This window comes from Strix uralensis, chromosome 5, assembly GCF_047716275.1.
Source record: "Strix uralensis isolate ZFMK-TIS-50842 chromosome 5, bStrUra1, whole genome shotgun sequence".
In the NCBI taxonomy this organism is placed as follows: domain Eukaryota; kingdom Metazoa; phylum Chordata; class Aves; order Strigiformes; family Strigidae; genus Strix; species Strix uralensis.
This window is the reverse complement of record NC_133976.1, coordinates 3028218-3046023: the sequence shown is the minus strand read 5'-3', so window position 1 is coordinate 3046023 and position 17806 is coordinate 3028218.

Sequence of the window (17806 nt, the reverse complement as noted above, 5' to 3'; positions counted from 1 at the left end):
AGGCAGTGGGGGCGGACAAGGGTTAGGGCTGGAAAACCCAAATGACCTTCCCTGACCTGTGAATAGCTGCAGTAAAAGGGCCCAAGGACAAGGAGGGCTCAGGCTCACCCTTTTGTCATCAAGTGGATATTTTGCCCCTGGCTACGGTGACAGCAGAGATCATGGATCCCTCCGGAGAGGCGCTGGGCACCCCCACTGCCCCGCTCCCAAGGGAAAACCCACCGGGGCTCAGCACCAAACACCACCAAAGCTGCTCTCAGCATCATCTGGGAAGAGGCAAAATCATGCTGTCTCCATCCAAACGACCTCCCATGCCTAATTTCCACCCCCCCGCTGTCCCAAACACTCCCTTTGGTCCCCATTGCTCGTAAAGTCCTGGATGCCGACAGCACCACCGCAACTCTCTGCGGTTCCTCCTCCACCAGCGAGCGGGACGGCGATGAACAGCACACGCATCCTTTCATTTCGTGCCTTGTTACCCAAGCTACATGCAGGGATCACTTCCAACAACACCCGACGAACAGAAAACACCTGTTTTTCCGAGGATGTACATCTGTACGCTTGAAGATTCAACTGCCCCCAGTGACAAGGCAGGGGAGCCAACCAAAAAAAGAAGGGAGAAAAAAAAAAAAAAAAAAAGAAAAAGGGTACTGCAAGAAGTTGGATGGGGCGTTGTGTTTTATTTTCGTCCCCGTCCCCGTCCCCCCCCCCCCCGCCATTTTACAAGTTTGTTAAACCAACACGGTATTTAAGTTGCTAATAAGCGGAGCTGCTTTACAGCTCCGGGCTTGCGCCGAGCTCAAGCACCGCTAAAAACCTACATTGCAGCGCCACCTGCAGCGACCGCGCTTGGTGGCAGCTCTGGAAATCCCTAAAACTGGGTGAAATCTCTAAAAACCAGCCCGGATAGAGGGGTTGCTAGGTTATGAACTTGTTTCTCCAGGTTTCTTTTTCACCCTGCTCTCTAGTCTTTCAGTTGTTGGAGGTTTAACCAACTTTCCCCGCCCTGCTGACACCCGAAAGAAAATTGGTGTCTCCTGGGTAGCTGTCACCGTCCCTGCCGTTGACAAAGGATGTCTTTATCATGCTTTTGGAGGGTGGAAAAAGTCATTGCGAGCTGTTTTAAAGCTGGTCCAGGGGTCTGCATTGTCAGTCCTGACACCCCGGGGAGGGACGGGATGAGCTCTGCCCCTAAGGGCAGTTTTCAGTCTGGATGCTGGCTGCCAGGGTTGTAGCACTATCAGCTTTTTGGAAGTTTTACCAGCTTCAGGAAGGGTCATGTTGATAGAAAATGAGACAAAAGTACTACAGAAAAAAAAAAAAAAAAACGTGCAAGAGAAGAATTTCTCAGGGAAGAGCAGGACTGTGTCACTTGGTCACCGGCCTCTGCCTTCCCCTTTGGTCGGAGCTTCTTTGCGACCAATTCCTAATTATGGGTGGAAAAAAAGCCCTTGAGAGGATCTGTCCAAGCTACCCTCCATTTGTGCTTTGTCCAGCATGTCTTTGGAATCGGGGGTTTGCACATCGGTGTATCTGAGAAACCCGGGGTGTCCTGGCATGGAGCAGAGCTGCGCAAGGTGCCCTTTCTCCTCTGCCACTGATTTGCTGCATAGCTTCTGGCACCTCCCTTAACTTCCCTGACAGTCCTTGCAGGTGTAGGGTTTTTTGGCAGATTTCTTAGTAGCAGATTTTTTAATAACATTTGCATCAGTTATTTAACATCTCCCCCTTTTCCTAGCCCTTTAGCAGCTACAATGTGGTGTCAACCAGAGGTGAGGCTTGCCTTCATTTCTTTACCATTTGTTGGGATGATTTCTGAGGGAAGCAAAATCTCCTTTCACATTGTCCCAGGAAACAAACCCAGACTTCAGGGTCTGACTGTTCCCTCCCTTGGATTTATCACCAGGGCTCTTTCCCATCAGTATATACTCCAGTCTGTGTTAACATCTGGATTCAAACACTAGGTCACCATCCCCAGCTGAGTTACAGGACGCTTTCCAGAGTTATTCAGCCCAAATTTCCCCTCTTTGTTGTAATTTCAATACCCTTGCCTCCCTTCCCATTCCCTCTTCTCTGTCCCCCTGCTCCAGTTCATCCCTCCCCATCTCTACCTTGCCAGCAAGGTGTCACTGCCAGGTAGAGCCTGTCCTTCTAAGCAGACCCAGGGATGAGAGAGATGCTCATTCCACATCCCCTGTCCACCTGAAGGATGGATTTATGATGTACTCAGGCTGACAGCATCATCTGCACATCTTCCCAACCCATCCACCCTCTCCCAGCCTCTCCCCGCCAACTCAGGAGCCGTCCCTCCACTCACCCCTTGCCCTCCCCCTTGAAACTCCCCAATGAACAATTTTTCTCCTCCTCCCTTCAAATATTTGTCAACCATTATCGCCGCCGGTCACACCCAGGCTGTCATTTGTCCAAACAAAACAGAAGGGGGACGGGCCGCAGAAGAGGGGCAGATGGACGGAGACAGGGTGAAATGAGAGCCAGGGGAGCAGTCAGGCCATAATGATAAGGAGAATATAAAACACAGGCTGGGGCTGTCGAATTAAATGAGGGGACGCCTGAGAGGGGCTACTTCAAACCGCAGGAGATGAGCGAAAGGGGATAATATGGAAGCAGGCAGGTGGAGCGATAAGATACAACCAGAAGAAGTCGGACAAATGCATTGTTTTTTCATTTTGGAGGACAATGCAAGTGGGAAGAGCAATCAATTTATGCTGGAGAGGGCTGGAGAGCATGGGGGGGGGTGGGGGGGGCGATAAGGAGCAGGGAGGTTTAGGAAGTGGAGGGATGAGGTGGAGAAATGAGTAGAGAGGCAGAGGAAAGCAGGCCAGGGACATGCAGGAGGAGCTGCAGACTGTCTGGAAGGAGAGAGGGGAAGGCTGGATGCCGACACTGGAGACAGACAGCATTGAAAGGATCTGCTGGATTCAGCTAAGGAGAAGCAATGCTCAAATCAGAAGAAATCCAAAGGAAAATAGGACAGTTTGAAGAGGGGAAGGGCCTAATCCAGAGATTAGGGCTTTAATTTGGGATTTGAGAGCCTGGATCAGACTTGCTGCTGTGATGCAGCTCCTGGGGGATGCTCCAGTGGGTACCACAAATTCAGGAAAGAGGATAGGAGCCAAGCTGGACCTGCAGGGATTTTCCCAGGAAGACCCAGAACTGCCCAGCCCTTGCAATTGGTAATAAATCTGGAAGGGTGTTTCAGGAAGTTTGCCTCCCTCGGATAGTGGGAAAAGGGAAACATATATATACTTTATATACTTTACAGCCTACCAAACCTTTCAGCTAATTGTGGATGTCAATCCTGGCTACTTCTGAATTGGAGGTATTTATAAAGCCTCTTTTCTACGTAGCTTTGGCATTTTCCTCACTCAGAGAACATTTACGCAGCCACCTACTTCTGCAAAACTTTTAGGAACAAGATCATCTCGCTGCCTGTCAGACGTGGCTGAAACTGCCCCAAATCATCAGTGAGCACCAGTAGGTAGCACGGCGGCAAAGGGTTTGTTTTGTTAGAACACCATGCTAAAAGAAAAACCCAGAATAAAAGCAAACCAAGCCCAGCATTTATAATTTTTTTGTTGCAACTCAGGATTTTTAAGTCAATTGCATGGAAATAGGAGGGAGGGAGAAGAGGGAAGGCTAGCCCATATTTTTTAGCATGTGGGGTTGGCAGCACACAGAGTTACCCACTTAGTGAACGTGGGAGACAGAGAGGGGGAGAAGCATAAGCTCATTTCGGGATGTTGCGGGAACCCCAGTGAAGAATAGCTATTCTTATATGTCAGCTTCATCACCATGGTATCAGAAAGGAAGAACAGAAGGAGAAATGACAGAAAATGGGGGGGAGTGGAGTAGGGCAGCTGAAGAAAGAGAAACAGGAAGGGGAAGCAAAAGCCGTTTCCCCAATGAACGGTATCACCTGTTAAATAGTCGGGACACGGTCACTCCAGTACCCTGGGTTTACAGACAGAAGGATGCTGTTTAGGCCCTTTATAAAACACCCCTTATATGCTCCCATAATCACAGGAGCATGTCCTCTCTGTAACACTGAAGTGGGGCTTATTCAACCAGCCCTTCTTAAAAGCTTCAAAATATATAATATGCACGTATAAAAACAGGACAGCTGCCTTCTCCACTTTGTTTACTGGTAGGACCTATACAAAACAGCACTGACTTTCTTTCTTGTTACCCTGTGCTGGGTGGATTCCTCTGTGCTGAAAAACGGGCTGCGCTGGAGGGCAGCTTTGAAGACCTGTGACCCCTTTGCCGTGCTACAAACCGATGGTGCAACACCTCAAGAGTACAAATACTAACTTTTTTCCTTCTAAAACCAGTTTTTTGGACCTCCTTCCACCTCTGAGAGTATACAAATTGCCAAGCAGATCAGGATAATGGCCTGTGAAGACTGAAATTCAGCCTTTGACCATAGCCACTGAGGATGCTTGGAGCCACACCCATGCTCGCATAAACCAAATCTGGGACAAGAGGCTTCGTTCTATAGGGGAACACCCTCGCACTTTCCACATTACTCCTATGGATGTTCCCATCAGCGGTATTTATTTTGTTTCTGAATCATGCTGAGATCTCCATCTCTCTGCTTTCTCCACTTTTCAACTTCATGGGAAGATCTCCTTTATCCTTCAGCAAAAAGGGGTACGACTGATCTTCCTTGCATCCCTGATTTCTTTGGTTACCTTCCACCACTCTCCCAAGCTATCATGTGCTCCTTTCAGGAGTCTGTTCATCTGAAATTCCTCCCGTGTTTTGGATCATCTGCGACACCTACTCCATTCCCATTTCTCTTTCCCCCCAGACAAAGCTCTCCAGATGCAGGGGCTATCTCGTGTTGCGAAATTGCTCAGCACTTCAGTCAAGGCCTTTGGATAAAACGACCCAACATTATCTCTTTAAACCCGGGTCATTTTGTACAGCTCCTGGCACGATGTCTCCATTCCGGCCTTTGAATTAAATAGCTCCACTCCGTCTCTTTGAAGCCATTTGACTTCTCACCCAAGCAACTTGGCAGCAGCATCCCTCCCCCCTCCCTTTCCACCTCCTAACACCTTTTGTGCAAATCCCCACTGAAGAAATAAAAGCCACTGGAGGTGTAATCCGGCCATGCATGTTGTAACCCTTTATTATCTGGGGAGCCCCGCTCAAATGTACAGAGAGATAATGTTAATGGAGTGATGCATTTTGTCTGATCTGGAGCTGTCTCCGAAAGATAAATGCCGAGGCAAAGCAGAAGCATTTAATCAAAAATAAACCACCTCAACATGTTGTGTATTATTTTTTTTTCTCCTAAAGAAGCAAGGCTTGGTCTTGTCACGGCATATTATTTTTGCCAGCATTATCTCTGTTATTTCTAAATAATTCCATTTAGTGCTGGTGATGGGTAGGAGGGCTGAGATAGAAAATCAAATTAATTAGAGTGACCCAACAAACTTGTGTTTGCATTGCAAGATTCAACATGGCAGCGAATCTAGCTGAGAACAAATTGCATTCAAATTAATTTAAGGAAAATAATTTGGGGCATATCAGGTTTATTTAGGATCAATTTTAATAAGCTAAAATAAAGTCAAGGCAGTGGGTGATACCATCAGCCAGTCAAAAGCCAACTTTGATGGAGGTTTACACAGCTGAATGACAGTTGCTTTCGAAGCCATTATTAGAAAAGCTGCTTTTTGGAGTGGCTTGGACAATTAAAAGAGCACCTCAATTACAGCCGCTGGAAATATTAGTAATGAATAAATTATCCAGTAGGTTTGACCCTCCCTTCCTTCACATCATTTCCAAATAATTAAATTCCTTGCCACATTTTGAGACATTGTATTAAATCCACCTGCAGCACAGGATCAGCAGAAGAGGTAAGCCCTGCTTCATCCATTCGACTGGTGCAAAGAGCAGTGTTTCATGCTCTGATAGTCCAGGCATGAGGTTTTTTAGGGTTTCCAAAACAGAATTATATTTTGCAAGCATTTTCCTGGCATGTCCCTGACCCAGTGTTCTTGTGCAGGCGAGATATGCTGCATTGCACATAGCAGGACCACATCCTGGATGTGTCAGTCTTCATGGCCGGAGAGGATGTTTGTTTGTTTGCCCATCTCCCACCTGCATCCCAGAGCATCAGGAATAGGCTCATGGCAGGCTAAATCAACAGGAGATGTTCAACAGCATCAGCTGGGCCTTAGGTGAAAGAGCCACGGCCATGGGGTACCTCAGGTGTGCTCCTCATTGAATATGGACCTACCCTGGATGCTCCGCATCCGTGCTCTGCTCCAGCCCAAGGTCTGCTGTGCTTGCTGAGACTGGAAGCACTTTGGTACAGGAGCTCACTGCTGCATCGCTGCAGGGTGAATTCAATGAGGATCTTCTCTAGGGCAGCAAGTCTGGACCGCACAAGCCTGTGGGCAGCATCATCAGCCCTGCAGATACTACAGCCCTGCCTTCACCCACACAGCTAAAAACAGATATTAATCTGTACAGCTTCCCCCATGCTACACTTGCTATGGCAGGACAGCAAAAGAAATACCATTTCCTCCAGGACGCACGATCTAATCCTCAGGGGTTGTCCTGCCAGTACATTTTTATTAGCCTGATTTAAGTGTTGCTTTTGTTCGTTCCCTATTATCCTTTACCTCGTAGGAGATCAACAGCTGATGGCCAATATTTGAAGGTACCTGTCTCTTACAACTTCAGCCAAATGAGCATACGATTGCAAATGGTATATGCCAGGCCATAAAACATTATAGAAATTTAAAGGTCTCTCAGTGATTTGTGGCTCTTTAATCAAGGGCTTTTAACATTTCATTATAATAGCTACAGGAGTTGTCTTTATTTCTGAAAAATCTACCTATGGTTGGGGGAATTAGACAACATGAAACTCGATATATTCTGCACGTCCTGGGATCACAGCCCTCTCTAGAGCAGGGGTAGAGAGGGTGAGCAACAGGAGAAATAAAATATAGTTTTTTCTTGTGGCTTTAAGATCCTGCAGTAATTTAAGGTGATAAATTAACCTCTATTATTTTCAAGGAGCTTGAGAAACCATGAAAGGCTCATCAGAGGATCATGATAAAGATGCAACATGCAGCATCTTGCAGAGAAAATCTACCATGCAGCAGAAAGAAGGGTCAAAGGAAGAAAATGGTGACTGAGACCAAGTCTGTCCTACTCCCCATCCCTCCCGCAGCCCCCTGTGGTGCTTCCCTTGCAGGTGGAAGGGGGATCTCCAAATCCCTGCTGTGGCTGGGAAGAGAGAATGCTTGGGACACCTACAGATGATGACCCCTGTGTTATGGAGGCTCTCAAATAAACAAACAACCACCAAAAATAAAAAAAAATAATTATTAACACAGTTAACTAGCTCTCTGTAAATTACAGGTTCGAATGTCTGTGAGAGGAGAACAGAACAACTTTTTAGGGTTTAACAGCAGCCCAAAACACATAACAAAGCACCACTCCCTAGGGTTTAAGGGCAACCCAAAACGCTTTATCACTCACCTGACAAGTGAGGGCTCTCAACCTCCAGGACCTGCTCAGGGCAGCGTCTCAACCCAAGGCCCCTCGAGGAGTTTTCTTGGGCAGCGTCCTGACCCAAGGGGAGAACCCTCAACCACAACATGCTGCTCCAGGGGACAATCTTCCAAATGGCTCCCCCAGGGGACTCCATTTATACCCAGGCTGAATCTGACCTGTAGTCAATAGCGGCTCTCATTGGCCAAAGGCCCCAATTACCACAGAGCCCTGAGAACAAAGGCAGCCAGGAGCTGCTGCACCTCAGCAGCCAAGAAGCTGCTTTCATGGGGCGGATGCACCTGCCACAATCCACCCCATGACTACAGTCATGATTCGGCTGGTTTCCTTGGAGTGGTCGTGCAGTCACCTCTTGCCTCCAAGGTTAAAAGGCAGTGCGGTCCTGGTGAGTCTCCATACTTGTTGTGGATTGTCATCCCAAAATGATTATACAATCAAATCTTAAAAAAAAACAACCCTCCAACCATACAATGTATTACGATCAAAATTGAAGGAAGCTGATCAACCTTTCTAACAAGGAAGATTCAAACATATCCAATAAATCAATTAATGCTTAATATAGGAACAATTGCCTCAAGTCTATTGCCACTTTCTTCATTTTTTGACCTAAAGTGACATTAACACAATAGCACCACGTTCAATCACATTCTTCTGAATGCTGCCAATTTCACAAGATTCATTCGCCACCACGTTGTCATCCAAGTCTTGATTGTCCATATGGATCACCATTGCCAATCAGGATGTTGAAGTCATCTGTTCCTCCAAGATCCTAACAAAAAAACCCAGAACTAGGCCTCAGATCAGAACCCAGGCATCAAGTTAGAAGTCAGGGATTATCCATCAGGCACTGATTTGGTGAGTTTTTCCACCTTTATCTAAGGCCTCCCAGGCATGTAAACCCCCTAGATTTCACAGAATCACAGAATCATCTAGGTTGGAAAGGACCCTGAAGGTCATCTAGTCCAACAGTTAACCTAGCACTGACAGATCCCAACTACACCATATCCCCAAGCGCCATGTCAACCCACCTCTTGAACACCTCCAGGGATGGGGACTCCACCACCTCCCTGGGCAGCCCATTCCAATGCCTAACAACCTGTTCTGTAAAGAAATACTTCCTAATATCTAGTCTAAACCTTCCCTGGCGCAACTTGAGGCCAAGGTCATCAAACTCGATTTTACCAAGGTCATAGGCACAGTGCCAGCTGAGGGCAACTTCACCATGACAGGTTGGCCTGCGTATATTTTCGGGGGGAACTGGCCCTTATGATTGTCAAATATAGGAGCATCATCACCTGATATTCCTGTAGGACAAAATGCTTATATTTTTGGGTTCCTATAATGTCCCCAGCGGTTATTAACAATAAAAACTGCTTGTGCCAACATTATATCCCAGTTAGGTCGTGAAACATTGGCATGTCTCTCGATCAAGCCATTAATTCGCTCAACCATGCCATTAGCTTGAGGGTAATATGGTGTATGAAACACCCACTTGATGCCTTGTGTGCCCACTCCTGGACCACCCCGGCAGTAAAGTGGCTCCTGTTACCTGATTAAATTGATTTGGGTGTTTCCTTTTCTCACTGCAGTGTGTGGCAATAATGATCTAAATGCACATAGCTTCCTCGCTTCCTCGCAGTTTCTCACTGCCCGACTGCCACAGGAAGGGGGGGGGGGGGGGTGAGGGCGGGCGGGTTTACAGAGCTCTTAACCCCTTCTCCTGGCGTGGTTTTAGCGAGCTTTTGAGCCAGTGCATAGCAAGCAATTGTCGGCGAGTGCCGATATCCCCGGCCAGGACACGCAAATGTAAACTGCACCGTCCCGCGGTGGAGCAAAGCCACCTCTGCTTCTGACAAAGGCACCACAAGGAGCCGGTCCCAGACTTGGCGGCTGGCCCAGCCCAGCCAGGCCCTGCAGCTGACAAAGGCCTGGATGGGCACTCAGCCGCCCATAATCGACTGTTAATTGCCACCTTTTGTTTGGTTTGCAGACTGGCCACACCAGAGAATTCTAAGGGGAATGTCTACGATTTATAATCTTTTTTCAGTATCATGAATCACCTCAAAAATACCCTGTTTGGCAGCAGTTGGCAGTGGATATTGAGAGACACAGGGAACTTCGTCTCCCTAACTCCAAAACTCTACACTGCCGTGTGGTAAATACCACTGTTTACCTGCCAAAACGTCAAACCCTAATATTTTTCCTTTGTTCTCGAGTTCTGCCCTTCAACACCAACTTCAAGATATTACCAGTAGCTTGCCCGTAATATGGCCCGGGGTACGCCCGGTGCCAAGGCCTTCCGCCAAAGAGGATTCCTTCCTGAATCATAAAATCAACACGATTTATCCCGGGGCGGTTTAAACTCTCTACAAGGAGGCTGCTCGGGGGGGAGTTTCCAACTGATTTGCTGAACCCTCTGGCTTCCATCTTTCTCGCAACTTCCACTGGATCAAATCACCTCTCCTTCGCCTATTGTATATCTGGGGGAGAAGGGGCACAACTATATTTGTGTTATAACTCCTCTATCAACATCCTGCCGACTACGCCAATTGTTATGGAGGCTCTCAAATAAACAACCAACCACCAAAAATAAAAAAATTAATTATTAACACAGTTAACTAGCTCTCCATAAATTACAGGTTCGAATGTCTGTGAGAGGAGAACAGAACAACTTTTTAGGGTTTAACCGCAACCCAAAACGCATAACAAAAAACTCTATAGGGTTTAACGGCAACCCAAAACACAGAACAAAGCACCCTAGTTTCCTTGGGCAGCGTCCTGACCCAAGGGGAGAACCCTCAACCACAACATGCTGCTCCAGGGGACAATCTTCCAAATGGCTCCCCCAGGGGACTCCATTTATACCCAGGCCGAATCTGGCCTGTAGTCAATAGCGGCTCCCATTGACCAAAGGCCCCAATTACCGCGAGGACCTGAGAACAAAGGCAGCCAGGAGCTGCTGCACCTCAGCAGCCAAGAAGCTGCTTTCATTGGGCGGATGCACCTGCCACACCCTGGCACCCAGCTCAGGCAGCACCCTGCTGCAGCCATCCCTCAGCCAACACTCAGGGGCTGTCACACCTTGGATAAAATGAATGTTCCCCAAAAGGCTAAAAAGGACTATTTGGGGTTTTTTTTTGCTCATCATCAAAGAAGACTCTGAGGTGAGTATCTTAAATACAAACATCTCCAGTTAAATTAGATTAATCCTGCCCTGTGACTGATGTAGCAGAAGAAAAACAATCCTGTGAGCTTCTTGCTGGGACACCTTGTTCACAGTTCCTGCTCAGTGAACATTTTGTGATTTCTAAAAAGCAGAAAAGCATTGAAGGGAAGATGGAGGGTCTCTCCCCACACACTGATGTCCCTGCACCTGGGCAGTCCATGAACTCATGTCTCCCACAATCACAGGCTGAAAAAGTACTTCTACAGTTGCCAAAACTGCTCAGGAATACATTGCATTATTTTTCCTGACAATTTTATTATATGCCTGAAGTAAAACCAACTGCCAGTTTAATCTCATTCATATGCCGTGTGGTGGAGATGCATCTGAGCATTAGGAGGGCTCAGCTTTGCCCTGACAGGCTGCTGACCTTGAGATGGGAGCGTATTTCTACTTCCACTACTTCTCTTCTGGAGTTTGGACTTAGTTTTGGAGCTGTTTGCATTAAGGGCTGTCTCTCATTATGTATGTGGGTGCTGCCTGGCATAACAGAGATGTGATCTTGGCTGTGGCCTCTGCAGCTCCTCTAGTACAAATAATAATTTCCATTCCATCTATTCTTTTGTTTGCTACTGATCTATATTAAACAGTTGGTGATTACTACATTTATGGGTGATTATTGCACTTATGTTGTGTTAAATCTAAATGTTTGTTTATCTTTATGTGGTCTCTGTGTATATGTTTGCATGGCTTTTAACTTTATGTATTGCAGAGTTCCTTAATTATAAAATCAATAAATTTTTTAAACTTATGACTATTGCATAGATAGAAACCCACACAACGTCCATGGCTGCATGCAACAATGATTCTTATCTCGAGCTTACAGCAGTACACAAACCTCAGCTACAGGAATCAACAGACTTTTTTAGTTTGTTTGGGGTTTTTTTGTGCTAGTAGCAATTAATTCTTTGTTAGCTGGGCTCATTCTCTGTCTCTCTTCAAAGCTTTCCTCTTGCAAGCCATTCTTCTCAGGCAGACTCTCATCTCCCTGGAGGATGGTTGACTTCGGTGAAAGTCATGATCATTGCCCAATGGTGCCTGTTGAATCAAGGCTTGGAGAAGTGGGTTCAAACACCAGCTCTGCCGCAGGTGTCTCTTGAGTCACACCTACACCACAGAGAAGTCCTGAATGGAAGAGCTCCGTTACAGCTGCATTGGTTCTTTCTTGCACAGCCTCACATCTTCTGGTGGCGATGCACTGCCCATGATCAGTTCTAGACCTTGAGCAGCTCCAGGCTGACTACAGTAGGAGGCCTTTTCTCCAGGCAAGGAGGTGGTTGGGAACATTTAGCACAGATTTACCAAGGGCAAGCCATGCCTGACTAACCTGATTGCTTTCTGTGTCAACAGTCAACACTGGTTCTGTGAACAACTGGCGTGGTTTTTTTCATGCTTTAGTAAGGTCTTTAATGGGCTTTTCTAAAGCCTTTCCATATAGAAACAGGGGAGATATGGAAGGGATGGATGAACTACCTGAAAGTGGCTGAAAAACTGACTGAGCCTTTTGGCTCAATGATTAAGATTAATTGGTGGCTAGTTACATACAGCGTTCCTCAGGGGTCAATACTGTGTCCACCAGTGGCCTCGGCAACAGGACAGAAAGCAACTTAGCAAGTCTGCAGGTGACACCAAATTGGTGGCGCAAAGTGAAGGACAAGGTTGTCATTTAGAGGGACCTTGTCAGGCTAGAGGAACGGGCCTACAGGAACCTCATGAAGTTCAACAATGACAAATGCAAAATTCTGCATTTGGGACAACCTTTTGTACCATGACATGCTGGGAAGTGGCTGTCTGGGGGATCCACAGAAAAAAGATCTGGCTTTTGATGGACAGCAAGTTGAACTTATATTAGCTGTTGCTCTTCAGCTGTTGAAGTCTAAGAACATTCCGGGCTGTATTAGCAAGAACATTGCCAGCTGGTCGAGAAAAGTGGTTATTACCTCTACTGAGCACTCTGAGACAACATCTGGAGCACTGGGCCCACCTTTGAATCCCCCAGTACAATAGAAATCTCAAATAAATGGAGCAAGTCTAATGGAGGGCTACAAAAATTGCAGAGGACTGGAGCACACAACATACCAGCAGAGCCAGAGCTGCATTTCTGCTGCCCTAAGAAGAGAAGACAAATGACACATCCAATTGCTGCCTCCCCCAACCCAAAGCGGGGTTGCAGGGAAAACAGAGCCAGTCACTTTTCATGGATCCACAGTGAATGAACAAGACACAAGGGCCACAAATACGACAAGGAAATATCCAGTTGTGTGTAAGGAAAAAAATCTTCACAGTGACTGAACGTGGGACAGGTGCTCAAAGGTTATTGAATGTCCATCACTGGAATTTTTCAACACTTGACTGGACAAGGTCCTGAGCAACCTGATCTAACTTTAGAGTTGTCCCTGCTTTGAATAGGGGTTGGACTAGAAACCTCCGGAGATCCCTTCTAACCTAAGTTTATCTGAATCTGCTGGAAGACATGCCAGCTCAGACAGAGCCAGCTGAGGACTTTCTGCACCAGGGCTCACTCTGTGGTGTAGGTACAGCTCCTCTCTCCCCGTGACTTGGTGGACTCTACCTCCTTCAACTCATTGATAAAGATGTTAAACAAGGTGGATCCCTGGGACTCTGCTGGTAACCAGCCTCCAGGCAGAATGCAACCCCTTCACGACTGCCCTCCAAGTCCAGCCATTCAAACAGCCATTTACCCATCCAGCTGTCTACTCATTCAGCCTGTAACGTTCTAGCTTGGCCCCAAGCCATCACAAACTTCTTGCATTTCCACTGTTCTTAGTAAGGGTTTCCACAGCCTTGCTTTCAAGCAGTGTAACAGTACAGTTGGTTTCTGCTTTGCTGGAGGGAACCAAAGCGTGTCATCGAAGCACATCCTGCAATGCCATACCTCAGATTATGGACTCAGAGAAAAGGAGCTTCTCTTTGCTTACTGTCCATGCAAGTGAAGAGAACAAAGATATCCTGCTTGGGTCACCAAGGATGATTTTTACTCATATGCCATTCTGCAGCCACGGTCTTCTGAAGCGACCTGCCAAAGGAGCCTAAACATAGCCTTGTGTTTTATTCTAGTACAGCAGCAGCAATATTCAGGGGGAAGCAAGTTCATGGGCAGATTCTGCAAAAATGTGACGGGACACAATTCTGAAATGTTCACCAGGTTGTGTGACTGCAAGAAGGAAAAGATATTTCTGCATTACCCTATCGTATGAAGGAATTACATTGAGCTGAGCAGCAAAACTATCTCTCCACCATTCTGGGGTCAATGCACAATACCCAAAGCACATATTAGCTTGATTAAGGCTCTGCTCTTAGTACTGCTTCACTCTGGCTATGCCTCAGTTTCCCCCATAGGGTTGTAATAATATGGGAGCATGCTATAATCATCGATATTTCTCCCAATACCAAGAGTCTTGAAGCTCCTCCAGACAATTAAAAACTGTGAATTGATAAATACATCAGGAGATGCCCTCTGTCTGGCTCTTGTTGCTCCCTGTCATTGATGAGGAGCTGCAAACCTCCCATGAAGGCAGGAGCTGTAGCCACTCAGGTAAACACAAGCTAATCAACAACCAGCATTAAAGAAGTGTAGTCAGGTGATGACCCCAATTTATTTTATTCCAGGCTATATTTCTCAAGCAGCAGCTCACATCGGCTCTTTCACTTTCTTTCTTTGCCACTTACATCTAATTAGAATCTATGCTCACAAGGAGCAGAAGCATCTGTAATTAAACTGAACTGAGGCACTGGGAGTGAGCTGTAGGGAAGAGGTCATTTACGTGGTTGAGTGTGGAATTTTTGGCACAGTTGGAGGTAAAGGATTTGGTGGGAAATGACCACCATGTCTCTCACTGTGGACAAAAAACTGGTAGGAGTCCTAGAAATGCATGTCAATGGGAACACACACTCCTTTCCAAAGCATTGCCCAAGGGATGGGTCTGGAGGAGAGATCTCAGAGTTGCTAGCAGTGCCACGGCCAGGATTTCTGTAGTATCGCATGTATGGGCTTACCCAAACTGCTAGCCAGCGCCTAGCTCAGCATCTTTAGTTTTGCAATCCTATTTTACCACTATTTTTCAGGGAGAAAGTGAGGAAGGAGAGGAAAGCCACGCCTGCACACAACGTTAACTCTCCCTAAAAATGTCATATTTACCCCAGTATAAATGTAGTCTATGCCAGTACAGGTGAATTCACCTCCCCAGCAGAGATAACTCAAAATTACAATGTTTGGGAATGTGCACATCTGAGATCAACCTGGACTATTAATTTATTTTTTAAAATCTCATCTTTAATCACACCAGTTCCACCCATAGAAAATATTGACATGAACATATTAAATTTCATGCGGACCTGGACAGATGATTCATAAAATTATTTAAAAAGCGAAGACGAATCACCTAACTTAGCCAAAATTTATTCGGTATCAGTACTCAACCCTCACTCTATCCAGTGCTAACTTGAAGCTACCTTTTTCATGTTAAATCAGGAACAGCAAGGGGATATAATTGCTACACTTGGGTAAGATGAAAACCAGAGAGAAAGAGTCCCAGATCCAATTGCAATTCTAAGGGAAATGTAGGGGCATAATTGATGTCCAAAAGCAGCCTGTGGATGTAAGTCCGTGCTTGGAGCTGAAGCCAGCAAGTCAAGTGTTGCTAGGTCTCTGTGGCCTCACGTGGTCAGAAATGTAATATTACAACTCATTGCAAAACCTCAATGGGTTGTAATTTTGCTACAGCATTAAAACACACCAGTGGCGAAGGCATCCCAGGGACCGTGTAATTCAAAAAAGACACATTCCAGCAATGACTTCTTTTTTTTCTTTGAAAGAAAGGCTGATCTTAATGGTTTCAATTATTTTTCATCCAGTCATTGCCCTAGGATGATGCGGAATTTCAAATATGGGAAGGAAATAATGTCAAAGGAGACATTAAATGTATGTTTATGTACTAAAATATGTATAAATGCAGACCACAAGAAATAGACTGCAAAACATTGTGTGGAGCTAATTCCACTGAGGGAGGGAAGGAGCCCACAAGTTCACTTGCACAGTTTGTAAGGCCAACACAGTCCTTCACTGGGAATTGTTTGCTTCTAAATAACTCTTGCCCGACTATTTTTCTGAGGCAAATCCCACATCTTTCAGGTGGAAGCTGATATCAGGCTAAAAGTTTGCCTGCATGTAGCCTGCTTTCCCTCCACCACAGAAGAAATGTGGTCTCCTGAACATGAAACTAGAATCCAGGACCTCCAGTGTTCTTGGTAGCAGAGGAAGTCAGAAGCTACAAGTTTGCTGGGGGATATTGGGAAAGGCATTTCCAGCTCCAGCCTGCCTCTTTCTGCAATAGCTGGAAGGAAATGGTTCACATAACTCAACCCACACTATTTCAAGAAGTCAATCCAGGAAGATATTTGAGGTTTTGATGGTTTTCAAAGGCAAGGCAGGGTTTTTTGTTTTTTTGGTTTTTTTTTTTTGTTGTTGTTGTTTTGTTTTGTTTTTTTTTTATTTTTTTTTTTTTTTCTGAACCTGGAAGATATCTCCTGGGACAGCAACATGACCTCTCAGCTGGCTCTTGAACCAGTCATGCTTCATGACTATAAGATGACTTCCCTGCAAATTCTGAGGCTGAAGGCACTTTGTCAAAAAGAACTGTATTACCTGGAACCCACAGGTCGGCCTGAACTCTTCATACCTCGGAGCAGCAGACTCACATCCCAGCTCCTCATATGCCAGAGCAACAAACTCACATCCCAGCAATTTAGCCATTCTGAGGAAATAGAGACATGCCTGCACATGCTGGCAGGGATAATACTACCACTCAGCCACGCAGCAAATGCCTTTATCTCCTGCTGGGGAGCTCCACTGCTCTGACACAAGGAGACCACCATCCCTGAAGAGATGCTGCTGACAGATTGCTCAAATTAGCAGATTCTTGTGATAAGGTTTCTGACCTGTGGAAATCTCATGAACAGTAAGAGAGTGACTTAGAGGAACAGGGGATCCTGCTCCAGTAAAGTCAAAGCTACACTAGAACTGAAATCTGTGGTAATTTCAAACAACAGGCAGCTATTCTGGATACTCATACCAGTTGTTAAACCTCATAATTCCCTTTATAATCCCAGTGAAGATGCTTACTGTACTTACCGAGGACAGAAAAATGTTGATGGGATATTTAGCAGAGCTTCTCTGCAGTCATTCGGTTGGCCTTAAATATAGTGGTCATTATCCTTATGAGAGCTTCATGGGGATAAATCAGCCACACTGACTCTGAGTAATCATGCTAGATCCTAGGAGACTGGAAGAAGCACAGAAAAGATAGATGGCTTTGTGGTTAAAAGACTGGTTTATGTCAACTGGAAGAGCAATTCCTGCCACATCTTCCATTGCAGTCTCTCTGCAGATCAAATTACAGGCTTTGTGTATTTGGAGTATGAACTGCTGGAAAGCAGGGAGGGCAGTCATGTTTGCACAACTCCCAGAAGGATGGAATGGCAATTCTTCTGGGCACATGTAAAATTTACTGCAATAAGACAAACAATATCAATGATGTGCCTTTTTCAGCCTTCTAGGGTTGTTAAAACCAGGAAATCTCTGGCAGAACTGGACTTACACACAAACAGCACAGGGGGACTGATTTAGCCAGCTGAGGATGCTGCATAGACTTGGAAACACATGGTAGAGATGAAGCTACAGCCCCCTTAGTCTACCTGGGAATTGGTACCTGCAAGAAAACAGGGAACTAAAAAAGCAGAGCCCCTTGGACCTGGAAATGGTCTTTTCCTGTATTTTAGCGTGTTGTGAATCAAAGTACCTGCCTTGTACTACACCAGAGTCCCCATGACAACTGGGTCTTCTCTTCCCTGGGTGACTCTCTCTTATCTCCCCTGGCAGGTAAAGATGACCAGGATGAATCACCCCGCCGTCTCTCATCTGAGGGGATCTGCACTCAAGGGAAGTCTGTGCTTCCCTCTATCTTGTGCTCTTTTCCATTCCCTGCATGTGCTGCTGCTTGCCTGTGCCAA